Source organism: Callithrix jacchus, chromosome 9 (assembly GCF_049354715.1).
Source record: "Callithrix jacchus isolate 240 chromosome 9, calJac240_pri, whole genome shotgun sequence".
In the NCBI taxonomy this organism is placed as follows: Eukaryota; Metazoa; Chordata; class Mammalia; order Primates; family Cebidae; genus Callithrix; species Callithrix jacchus.
In genome coordinates, this window is record NC_133510.1 from 66,424,782 (window position 1) to 66,437,672 (window position 12,891).

The 12,891-nt window shown below is 45.4% G+C and overlaps 2 pseudogenes; one reads left to right on the top strand and one right to left on the bottom strand.

The window, feature by feature from the left end:
* Window positions 1–8,082: 8,082 nt before the first annotated feature.
* LOC118144495 (vesicle transport through interaction with t-SNAREs homolog 1B pseudogene) lies at window positions 8,083–9,191 on the bottom strand (annotated as a pseudogene).
* Window positions 9,192–9,953: 762 nt separating this feature from the next.
* LOC144577817 (keratin, type I cytoskeletal 18 pseudogene) lies at window positions 9,954–11,303 on the top strand (annotated as a pseudogene).
* Window positions 11,304–12,891: the final 1,588 nt, after the last annotated feature.

Below are 12,891 nucleotides of genomic sequence, written 5' to 3' on the forward strand. Positions count from 1 at the left end.
CTGGGCAACACGGTGAAACAGCATCTCTACAATAAAAAAAAAAAAAAAATTAGCCGGGCTTTGGTGGCTTATGCCTGTAATCCCAGCTACATGAGAGGCCGAGGCTAGAGAATCACTTGAGCCCAGGAAACAGAGGTTGCAGTGAGCTGAAATCATGCCACTGCACTCCAGCCTAGGTGACAGATTGAGAACCTGTTTAAAAAAAAAAAAAAAGAGCCAGGCGCGGTGGCTCACGCCTGTAATCCCAGCACTTTGGGAGGCCGAGGCGGGTGGATCACGAGGTCATCAGATCGAGACCATCCTGGTCAACATGGTGAAACCCCGTCTCTACTAAAAAATACAAAAATTAGCTGGGCATGGTGGTGCGTGCCTGTAATCCCAGCTACTCAGGAGGCTGAGACAGGAGAATTGGCTGAACCCAGGAAGCGGAGGTTGCGGTGAGCCGAGATCGCGCCATTGCACTCCAGCCTGGGTAACAAGAGCGAAACTCCGTCTTAAAAAAAAAAAAAGAAAGAAATTTGTCTTGGGCACACTGCCTATGAAGTAGCCCTGTTCCACAAAAAGCAGTTAAAAAAAAAAAAAGTCTGTTTCTTTTTTTTGAGATAGGGTCTCACTCTGTCTCCCAGGCTGATCTCGAACTCCTGGGCTCAGGCGATCCTTCCACTTCACTTCAGCTTCCTGAGAGTAGCTGAGATTACAAAAGCATGCTGTCATGTCTGGCTAATTTTTTTTTGCTGTTGTTTTTTTTTTGTAGAAATGGGGTCTCACTTTGTTGCCCAGGCTGGTCTCGAACTTCTGGCCCTAAGCAATTCTCCTGCTTCACTGTCCCAAGAGCTAAGATTTTAGGCATGAGCACCAAACCTGGCCAGAAATTTGTCTATTTCATCTACTTTTCAGGATTTATTGACATAAACTTGCTTCCTTAGTATCCTTGTCGTTCTAAAGAATTGGGATTGTCAGTTTTTTCATTCCTGATATTATTTGTGTTTTCTCCCTTGTTTTTCTGTTCATTTTAGTGCAAGGTTTATTGCTGTGATGGTTTTGTTTGTTTGTTTGTTTGTTTTTGAGGGAGTCTTGCTCTGTTGCCCAGGCTGGAATGCAATGGTATGATCTTATCTCACTGCAACCTCTGCCTCCTGGGTTCAAGCAGTTCCCCTGCCTCAGCCTCCCAAGTAGCTGGGACTACAGACATGTGCGACCACACCAGGCTAATTTTTGTATTTTGTTTTAGTAGAGATGGGATTTCACTGTGTTGGCCAAGTCAGTCTCGAACTTCTGACCTCAAGTGATCTGCCCGCCTCAGACTTCCAAAGAGCTGTGATTACAGACATGAGCCAGTGACCCTGGCCTGGAGTGGTGTTTTGCTATGTTGGCCAGGCTGGGCTCAAATGAACCTCCTACCTCAGCTTCGCAAAGTGCTGGAATTAGGGACGTGAGCCCCCATGCCTGGCCTGTGACAGTTGATGTTATATGTCAGCTGGTCTAGGTTAGGGAGCTGGTAGACATTATTTCTGGGTGTTTCTGTGAGGCTGTCTCTGGAAGAGCTTGCATTTGAATTGGTGGACTGAGGAAAGAAGATCCGTCCTCATCAATGGGGACAGGTATTATCCGATCACTGAGGGCTCAATAGAACCGAAAGGTGAAAAAAGGGCACATTCTTTCTCTTCTTTAGCTGGGACATCAATCTTTTGCCTGTGGCACTCACCTGTGGACACTGGATGTCCTGGTTCTCAGGCCTTTGGACTCTGGGATTACACCATTCCCTGCCCTGGTTCTCTTTGGCCTCGGACTGGGAGCTTTGCCACTGCTGCCCTAGTTCTCATGCTCTTGGACTCTGAGTGAATAACACCCCTAGCTTTCCGGATTCTCCAGTTTACAGATGGCGTATCATGGGAATTCTTGACCTCCATAATGTGCAAGCCAATTCCCATGATAATCTCTTACATCTTTACACATATCCTAATGGGCTCTGTTTCTCTGGAGAATCCTGACTAATACAATTGCAACTGATCTCAAAGAACCAGCCTTGGTTGCACTGAGTGTTTTTATTGTTGTCTACGTAATTGATTTCTGCTTTAATCTACTATTTCCTTTATTCTGCTTGAGTGTGATTTCCTCTTCTTTTCTAGTTTGTTAAGGTGGAAGCTGAGCACATTGGTTTTAGATTTTTCTTCTCTTCTTCTATGGGCATTCAGTGCTTTAAATTTCTAAGTATTGCTTCATTTTCTTTCTTCTTCTTTAAACAATTAAAAAAAATTTTGGTAGAAATGGGGTTTCACCATGTTGGCAAGGCTGGTCTTGAACCCCTGGCTTCAAGTGATCCACCTGCCTAGGCCTCCCAAAGTGCTGGAATTACAGATGTGAGCCACCACTCCTGATCCAACTTCAGTCTTTGCCTTTTTTTTTGAGATGGAGTTTCACTCTTGTTGCCCAGGCTGGAGTTTAATGGCTAGATCTTGGTTCACTGCAACCTCTGCCCCCTGGGTTCAAGCAATTCTCCTGCCTCAGCCTCCCAAGTAGCTGGGATTACAGGCATGCGCCACTATGCCCAGCTAATTTTTTAGTAGAGACAGGGTTTCTTCATGTTGGTCAGACTGGTCTCAAACTGCCGACCTCAGGTGATCCACCAGCTTTGGCCTCCTGAAGTGCTGGGATTACATGCGTGGGCACCGCACCTGGCCTTCCAACTTCAGTTTCATCCCATAAATGTTATCCCATACATTTTGATATGTTGTTTTTATTTTCATTTGGTTCAAAATACCTTTTATTTTCCCTTCTAATTTATTTGATTTATGGATTATTTAGAAGTGTGTTCTTCAGATTCCAAATATTTGGGAACTCTCCAGATATCTTTCTGTTATTGTTTGCTTGTTTGTTTTGAGACAGGGTCTCACTCTGTTGCCCAGGCTGGAGTACAGCAGTGTGATTTCAGCTCACTGCGACCTCAACCTCCCGGGCTCAAGCAATCTTCCCACCTCAGCCTCCCAAATAGTTGAGAGTACAGGTGTGGACTACCATTCCCAGCTAATTTTTAAAGAACTCAGCCCTGCCTCTACAAAAAATGCAAACATTAGCCAAGCATGGTGGTGCATACCTGTCAAACTCCTGGGCTCAAGCAATCTGCCTTGGCCTCCCAACATGCTGGAATCACAGGTGCGAGCCACCGTGCCCAACCTCTGTTGTTGATTTATTTTATTTTATTTTTTGAAATGGAGTCTCCCTCTGGCTGGAGTGCAGTGGTGAGATCTCTGCTCACTGCAACCTCCACCTCCCAGGTTCAAGCGATTCTCCTGGCTCAGCCTCCTGAGTAGCTGGGACTACAGGCCTGTGCCACCATGCCCAGCTAATATATTTGTATTTTTTTTGTAGAGACGGGGTTTCACCACGTTGGCCAGGATGGTCTCGATCTCCTGACCTCGAGATCCGCCCACCTCAGCCTCCCAAAGTGCTGGGATTATAGGTGTGAACCACCATGCCCAACTGTTGATTTATAATTTAAACTATTTTGGTCAGAAAACATAATTTGTATCATTTGCATCCTTTTACATTTATTGAGATGTGTCTTATTGCCCAGAATGTGTTACCAAATAGGAATATGACATGAAAATTAGATAAAGACATTTCAAGAAAACTACAGACCAATATCTGCCATGATACAGATACAAAAATCCTTAAAAACAACTGTAGCAAATCGGATCTAACAGTATAGAGAAACATACCTTATAACTAAGTGGAGTTTATCTAGGAATTCAATGTTGGTTTAATTTTCTCTATTTTTTCAAAAATTAATTAATGTAATTCAACATATTGTAAGTCAAAGAAAGTGACCAAGGTGAGTCTCAATTATTTTAAGAGGTTTATTTGTCAAGGTTAAGGACACACCCTGAAAAAAGAATACAGAACCACAGGAAAAATCTGTGGTCTGTCCTTTTTTCTGAAGACAGTCTGGGGAATCTCAGTTTTTTTTTTTTTTGAGATGGAGTCTTGCTCTGTCACCCAGGCTGGAGTGCAGTGGTGTGATCTCTACTCACTGCAACCTCTATCTTCCAGGTTCAAGTGATTCTCCTGCCTCAACCTCCCAACACTCTGGGAGGCAGAAGTGGGTGGATCACTTGACCCCAGGAGTTTAAGACCAGCCTGGGCAGCATAATGAGAGGCTCCCAAGTAGCTGGGGTTACAGGTACGCAGCACCATATCTGGCTAACTTTTTTGTATTTTTAGTAAAGACGGGGTTTCACCATGTTGGCCAGGGTGGTTTCGAATTCCTGACCTCAAGTAATCCACCCGCCTAGGCCTCCCAAAGTGCTAGGATTACAGGCATGAGCCACCCTGCCTGGCCAAGGATCTCAATATTTATTTATTTATTATTATTATTATTTTGAGACAGAGTCTTGCTCTGTCACCCAGGCTGGAGTGCCGTGGCATGATCTCAGCTCACTACAACATCTGCCTTCTGGGTTCAAGCTATTCTCCTACCTCAGCCCCCTGAGTAGCTGGGACGACAGGCGCACACCACCATGCCAGGCTAATTTTTGTCTTACTAGTAGATGAAATAGACAAATTCCTAGAAAACCACAAACTACTGAAATTGATTCAAGAAGAAATATAAATTCTGAATAGACCTATAATAGAAAGAGGAAGAGAAATTGGATTAGTAAATTAAAAGCATTTTACAAAGAAAAGTGAAGGCTTTAATGGTGAATTCTACAAAACATTAAAGACTTAACACCAATTCTTCACAAACTCTTCCAAAAAACAGAAGAGAGAATACTTCTAAATTCATTCTATGAGGGCAATATTAATCCTAATACTAAAACCAGACAAAAACATCAGAAGAAAACTATATACCAATATGTCCTATGAATTTAGATGCAAAAATCCTGAACTAGCAAACCATTTCAGCAACATATAGAAAGGGTTATATACCATGACAAAGTAGGTTTCGTCTCAGAAATGCAAGGTTGGTTTGACATCCAAAATCGATTAATGTATTATGCCATATCAATAGAATAGAGGACAAAACCCACATTTCATTGTGGTCTATTGATGATCTCAATACATATAGAAAAATCATTTGACAAAATCCAACACTCCTTGATTAAAGAAAAGACTCAACAAATTAGTTATTGAAGGGGATTTTTCTCAACCTTATAAAGGGTAGCTGCAAAAACCCCCTGCTAATGTCACACCTAATTGTAAAAGTCTAAATGTTTTCCCTCTGAGATCAGGAACAAGACAAGAATGTCCACTCTTCCTACTTTTATTCAACACTGTACTGCAGGTTCTGTCCAGGGCAATTAGGTAAGAAAATGAAATTTATTTCACATATAGCTGAGCACATGGGCTCCCATCGAGAATTCCAGCACTTTGGGAGGTGGAAGCGGATGAATCACTTGAGCCCAGGAGTTTAAGAACAGCCTGAGCAACATAGTGAGACTTTGTCTCTATTTTTTTTTTTCTCCCAAGATGGAGTCTCACGCTGTCACCTGGGCTGGAGTGCAGTGGCGTGATCTCTGCTCACTGCAACCTCTGCCTCCCAGGTTCAAGCAATTCTTCTGCCTCAGCCTCCTGAGTAGCTGGGATTACAGGTGCCTGCCACTGTACCTGGCTAATTTTTTGTACTTTTAGTAGAGATGGGGTTTCACTATGTTGGCCAGGCTGGTTTTGAACGCCTGACCTCATGATCCACTTGCCTCAGCTTCCCAAAGTGCTGGGATTACAGACCGTTCCTGGCCTGTCTCTATTTTTTAATAAATAAGTAAATAAATAGGCCGGGCCCAGTGGCTCACGCCTGTAATCCTAGCACTTTGGGAGGCCGAGATGAGTGGATCACCTGAGGTCAGGAGTTCAAGACCAGCCTGACCATCATGGTAAAACCCCATCTTTTTAAAAAATAATAATAAATAAATAAATAACAGATCAACAAACAAATCAGCTGTGTTTCTATACATCAAAATGAACAATCTAAGAATGAAATTTATAAAATAATTTTATTTATAAGAACATCAAAAAGAATACAATACTTAGGAACCAGTTTAACAAAACAAGTGTGGAATGTATACTCTGAAAGCTACAACACATTGTGGAAAGAAAGTAAAGAAGATCTAAGTAAATGGAAAGGCATTTCGGGTTAGTGGATCTACAGATTGAAAACTGTCTCTATTCACCCCAGCTGGCTTCTTTGCAAAAATTGACAAGCTAATTCAAAATTCATATGGAAATGCAAGAAACCCATAATAGTCAGAATAATCTTGAAAGAAAATAACAAACTTGAAGAACTCATACTTCCCGATTTCAAAACTTAGTACAAAACTACAGAAGTTTCAAGACAGTATAGTCTACAGGATACACATGTATATCAATGGAATAAAACTGAGAATCTAGAAATAAACCCTCATATTGAGTCAGTTGACTTTCAACAAGAATGTCAGGACAGTCAGGCATGGTGGCTCATGCCTGTAATCCCAACACTTTGGGAGTCCAGACAGGAGGATAGCTTGAGTTCAGGAGTTTGAGACCAGCTTGAGCAACACAGTAAGACCTTGTCTCTACAAAAAAATAAAAAAAATTAGCCAGGCACGGTGGCACATGCCTGTAGTTCTATCTACTTAGGAAGCTGAAGTGGGAGGATCACCTGAGCCCAGGAAGTTCAGGCTGCAGTGAGCCGTGATTGCGCCACTGCGGCCTGGGTGACATAATGAGAGCCCGTCTCTAAAAAAAAAAAATAATAATAAATAAGTAAAATAAAATAAATTTTAAAAAAAGACTCCAAGACAATTCACTGGAGAAAGAATAGTCCTTTTAACAAAAATTGCTGGGACAACTAGATATTTACACGTAAAATAATGTAATTTTTTCTCATATCATACCCCAAAATTAACTCATAATGGATCATAGATGTATACTTAAGAGCTAAAACCATAAAACTCTTAGAAGAAAATATAGGGAAAGATCTTTGTGAGCCTGGGTTAGGTTAGATATGACACCGAAAGCAGAAGCAACGAAAGAAAAAAATAGGTAAACTGGAGATCATCAAAATTAAAAACTTTTACACTTCAAAGGATACCATCAAGAAAGTGAAACAACAATCTATAGAATGAGAAAGAATATTTGTAATTCATGTATCTGATAAGGGACTTACATAAAGAATATATAAATAACTCTTATAACTCAATAATATAAAGATAAATAATCCAATTTAAAAGTTGGCTAAGGATTTGAATAGACATTTCTCCAGAGAAGATATACAAATGGTCGGTCAGCACATGACAAATGCTCAATACCATTAGTCATCAGGGAAATGCAAATCAAAACCACAGGAGACCCCTCTTCACACGGAGACAGCTATAACCAGAAAGAGAGAAGAACCAAGTGTCGGTGAGTGTGTGGGAAGCTGGAACCCTGAAATACTGCGGGCAGGATGATCAACTGCCGCAGCCACTTTGGAAAACAGTCTAGCCGTTCCTCATATGGTTAAATGTAGAGTTATCATATGACCCAGTAATTCTACTTCCAGGTATATAACCAAGAGAAGTAAAAAAAAATTTGTTTTTTGTTTTTCGGTTTTTTTTGAGATGGAGTTTCGCTGGTTACCCAGGCTGGAGTGCAATGGCGCGATCTCGGCTCACCGCAACCTCCGCCTCCTGGGAACAGGCAATTCTCCTGCCTCAGCCTCCTGAGTAGCTGGGATTACAGGCACGCGCCACCATGCCCAGCTAATTTTTTGTATTTTTAGTACAGACGGGGTTTCACCATGTTGACCAGGATGGTCTCGATCTCTTGACCTCGTGATTCATCCGCCTTGGGCTCCCAAAGTGCTGGGATTACAGGCGTGAGCCACTGTGCCTGGCCCTTAAAAAAATTTGTTGATTCAGAGTTGTACACAAACATTCATAGCAGCTTTATTGAGAATAGCCAAAAACGTGGAAAAAACTCAATTCTGTCACTGGGAATGGATATATAAAATGTGGTATATCCATACAATGGAATATAATTTGACAATAAGAAGGAACATTCAAGCACCTGGGAGTTGATTAAAAAAAAGAAATAAAGGACCAGGTGCGGTGGCTCACGCCTGCAGTCCCAACGCTCTGGAAGGTGGAGGCAGCAGATTGCTTGGCTGGGACTACAGGTATGGCCACAACAACTGGCTAATTTTTTTTTCACTTTTAGTAGAGATGAGGTCTTGCTATGTTGGCCAGGGTTATTTATTTTTAAAGAAGTCATAAACGGCTTTATTACCTTGGTATATCATATTGGTCTTGTTGTTGTCGCTTCTCATTTAAGTGGCTGTCCATCTGCCCTCCTTTCTCCCACGGTCTGGCCACATGGTGCATCCTTGAACGGTTAGCCCACAGCGGCAACCTGCTCATTCCATCCACATCCCTAACACCGTGCATACCCAAGGTCAAAGCTCTGGTCCACAACCCTTTCCTATTGCAAGTCCCATGCTTGCAAAAGAATGCAAAGTAAACCCGGCCTCCCAGGATGGCCAGCTCCAGTGGGATGTCGATGGAAAGCAGAAGCTTGTTGGTTGTCATTTTTCTGGACCTCGAAGGGAGAATCTTTTGATTTTTCACACGTTTTCACTTGTGTTTCCCGGTGTACTCTTGGTATGTTCTCACTGGTCCTGTTGTTTCCCCAGCTCTCCTGTGATTTCTGAGCCAATCTGGTCAGTCTTTCTGGTGGCCCGGCTCAGGCTTTTGGTGCCTTGGAGAAGCATTGCCCTTTGAGACCGTAGCCGATTCATATGCTCATTCTCTACAGCATACGTGCCATTTTTCGTGTCTCCTCAGCCCCCAGGCGTGACTGTTAAAGGTGTACTTCTTACCTCCAGATGGAGTTGGGCAAGGTCCTTCTGGTAATCTTGAAGCTTAGACATCACGGGGTTATAGAAACATAGGGGTCCATAACATAGTTCCTCCTCCATCTGGTCCAGCATTTCATTTGCTTCCTGTTGCTTTTCATCAAAATCTCTGATCAACTTCCACACCCAGCAGCCACTAGTGCACTATTTGTAGGTCCTCACGGAGGTGGGATGGTCAAAGTGCTCTGAGGAGGTGGTGGAGAGAGCCTGGCACAGGCCGTGCTTGGGCAGCACCCACCGAGATTCTGGGCACTGGGCCTCCTCCTAGCTTGGCAGTCAGCAACCCCGGCTGACAGCCATCCCCACCACTGACGCCTGATTTCATTTATGCGAAATATCCAGAATGGGCCTCACGCCTGTAATCCCAGCACTTTGGGAGGCTGAGGTGGGCAGATCACTTAAGCCCAGGAGTTCGAGACCAGCCTGGCAACATGGCAAAACCCAATCCTTACAAAAGCATTAAAAAAATCTTTTTTTAATATAAAAACTAACTGGGCGTGGTGGTGCACACCTGTGGTCTCATCTACTCAGGAGGCTGAGGTAGAAAGGTTGCTTGTGTGGGGAGTTCGATGTTGCAGTGAGCTATGATGGTACCACTGCCCCCAGACACCACTGTCTGGGTGGTAGAGTAAGACCCTGTCTCAAAAAAAGGAAAAAAAACAGAAGAAAGAAAAAGAAAAAGAAAAGAAAGTAAGGTAAATCAGTGGTTGCCCAAAACTGGGAGGTTTTCGGGACATGGAGAATGAGCACTAGTGGGTATGAGATTTTGGGGGCCAGTGATGAAAATGTACTAACTGCCGGGTGTGGTGGCTCACACCTGTAATCCCAGCACTTTGGGAGGCTGAGGTGGGTGGATCATGAGGTCAGCATTTCAAGACCAGCCTGACCAACATAGTAAAACTCCGTATCTACTAAAAATACAAAAATTAGCTGGGCGTGATGGCATGTACCTGCAATCCCAGCTACTCGGGAGGCTGAGGCAGGAGAATCGCTTGAACCTGGGAGGCAGAGGTTGTAGTGAGCTGGGATTGCTCCACTGCCCACTGCACTCCATCCTGGGCGACAGAGTGAGGCTCCGTCTCAAAAAAAAAAAAAAGGTCCTCGGCAAAGCATGAGTCCTGTCCTCTCGCTCTCCTCCCCAGGCAGCATGAGCTCACCACTCAATCCATCTTCTCCACCAACTACCGGTCCGTGGGCTCCGTCCAGGTGCCCAGCTATGGCGCCTGGCCAATCAGCAGCATGGCCAGCGTCTATGCAGGTGCTGGGGGCTCTGGTTCCCGTGTCTCCGTGTCCTGCTCCACCAGCTTCCGGGGTGGCATGGGGGATGGGGGCCTGGCTGTGGAGATGGCCGGGGGTCTGGCAGGAATGGGAGGCATCCAGAACAAGGAGACCATGCAAAGCCTGAACAACCTGACCAGGTAGTGGCCTCCTACCTGGACAGAGTGAGGAGCCTGGAGACCGAGAACCAGAAGCTGGAGAGCAAAATCTGGGAGCACCTGGAGAAGAAGGGACCCCAGGTCAGAGACTGGAGCCATTACTTCAAGACCATTGAGGACCTCCTGAGGGCTCAGATCTTCACAAATGCTGTGGACAATGCCTGCATCGTTCTGCAGATCCACAATGCCCATCTTGCTGCTGATGACTTTAGAATCAAGTATGAGACAGAGCTGGCCATGCACCAGTCTGTGGAGAGCGACATTCATGGGCTCCATAAGGTCACTGATGACACCAATATCACTCTGCTCCAGCTGGAGACAGAGATCGAGGCTCTCAAGGAGGAACTGCTCTTCATGAAGAAGAACCACGAAGGGAAGTAAAAGGCCTACAAGCTCGGATTGCTAGCTTAGGGTTGACCATGGAGGTAGATGCCCCAAATCTCAGGACCTCACCAAGATCATGGGAGACATCTGGGCCCAATAGGACGAGCTGGCTCGGAAGAACAGAATAACTGGACAAGTGCTGGTCTCAGCAGATTGAGGAGAGCACCACAGTGATCACCATGCAGTCTGCCAAGCTTGGAGCTGCTGAGATGTTGTTCGCGGAGCTGAGATATACAGTCCATTCCTTGGAGATTGACCTAGACTCCATGAGAAATACGAATATAGCTTGGAGAACAGCCTGAGGGAGGTGGAGGCCTGCTACACCCTGCAGATGGAGCAGCTCAACGGGATCCTGCTGCCAGTCAGAACTGGCACAGACCTGGGCAGGGGGACAGCGCCAGGCCCAGGAGGATGAGGCCCTGCTGAACATCAAGGTCAAGCTGGAGGCTGAGATCACCCCCTACCGCTGCCTGCTGGAGGATGGCGAGGACTTCAGTGTTGGTGTTGCCCTGGACAGCAGCAACTCCATGCAAACCACCCAAAAGACAACCACCCGCAGGAGAGTGGATGGCAAAGTGGTGTACGAGACAAATGACACCAAAGTTCTGAGGCGTTAAGCCAGCAGAAGCAGGGGACCCTCTGGGGAGCAGGAGGCCAATAAAAAATTAAAAAAAACAAAACACCTAACTGTGGCGATGTTTGCACAAATCTGAATACACTAACATTCACTTGCACACTTTAAGTGGACAAATTGTATGATATGTGAATTATATTTGAATAAAGCTGATCCAACCCTTTGTATAAATTTAAAAGGTAGAGTAAAGCACTCTATTTTTGAGAATCCATACAGATTTGTCATGTGCTAGAGTGGGTTCCTCTGATGAGAAGGGAAATGACAGGAAGGCTTATCATTAAAATATGAGAGGCCCCTTTGCAGATCCATGATGAACACTCGAGTGAGTGAGGTGGGAAACCTCAACAGAGGGGACTGGCAGCTGTTTGGAGAGGTGTGGCGGTGATAGGGAGCTGAGAAGTGGGACAGCAGCCTGATACGGCTGTGGGTGAGGGGACAGTTAGACCTGGGGAGAGTGGAGGAGCATAGCTGGCTGCTGTTGGGAGAATGGGGGGTGCAGAGCTGCTGATACGACTGAGCTGCGCGACTGAGCGAGAGGGCTCGAGGAGAGGGAGGGAGGAGGGCGAACTTCTTCAGTTAACAGGAAGGAATTGGGGCAGAGTATAGCTGCTGGGGAGTTCTGTGGACTTGGAGAGGGATGGTGGAAGAAGGGAACAAATGAAATAGTTCCTTTGAAAAATGGAAAGGAAATCCTGGCCAGGTGCGGTGGCTCACGCCTATAATCCCAGCACTTTGGGAGGCCGAGGTGGGTGGATCACCCAAGGTCAGCAGTTCAGGACCAGACTGGCCAACATGGTGAAACCCTGTCTCTACTAAAAATACAAAAATTAGTCAGGCGTGGTGACGCATGCCTGTAGTCCCAGCTACTCGGGAGGCTGAAGCAGGAGAATCGTTTGAATCTGGGAGGCAGAGGTGGCAGTGAGCCAAGATAACACCACTGCATTCTGGCCTGGGCAACAGAGCAAGACTCCATCTGAAAAAAAAAAAAAGAAAATCCTGCATGCAGATAAAGATTAGGGTCATTGGACTTTGCTGAATGCCCATTTGAGGCCTGTTTTGTAGAACGGTGGAGCGTGTGTTATGAAAGAGAGGTTCAGCATGGTAGAGCATGGGAGGAGCATCAATAGTGAGGAGTGGGGTGTCACAGAGGTCACAGACCACCGGCCAGCACAGATTCGGAAGGGGACCATAGGACAGTGGAGTGAGTGCTATAAGGGTCCCAGCACAGGCTAGGCGATTTAGAGAAGGGAAAACACTGGGCAAAATCAAAGTGGTGAAGGTGGCTGGAACAAGCAGTTGGGTGCAGCCTGGGGACACACAGGGGACAACACTCGCAGACTCTAGACAGGAAGAAAGGTGGCTCCCAGAAGGAGAGGACTGGGCAGCAGCCTCATCACCCACTGTCATCCTAGGAACTTTCTGTCCCACAGTCCTCTGACCCCTGAGGATCCTGCAGGGAGGGCCGTGTGGGCACAAAGATAATAATAAAAGGGCATCCAGGCCGGGCGCAGTGGCTCACACCTGTAATCCCAGCACTTTGGGAGGCCAGGGCAGGTGGATCACAAGGTCAG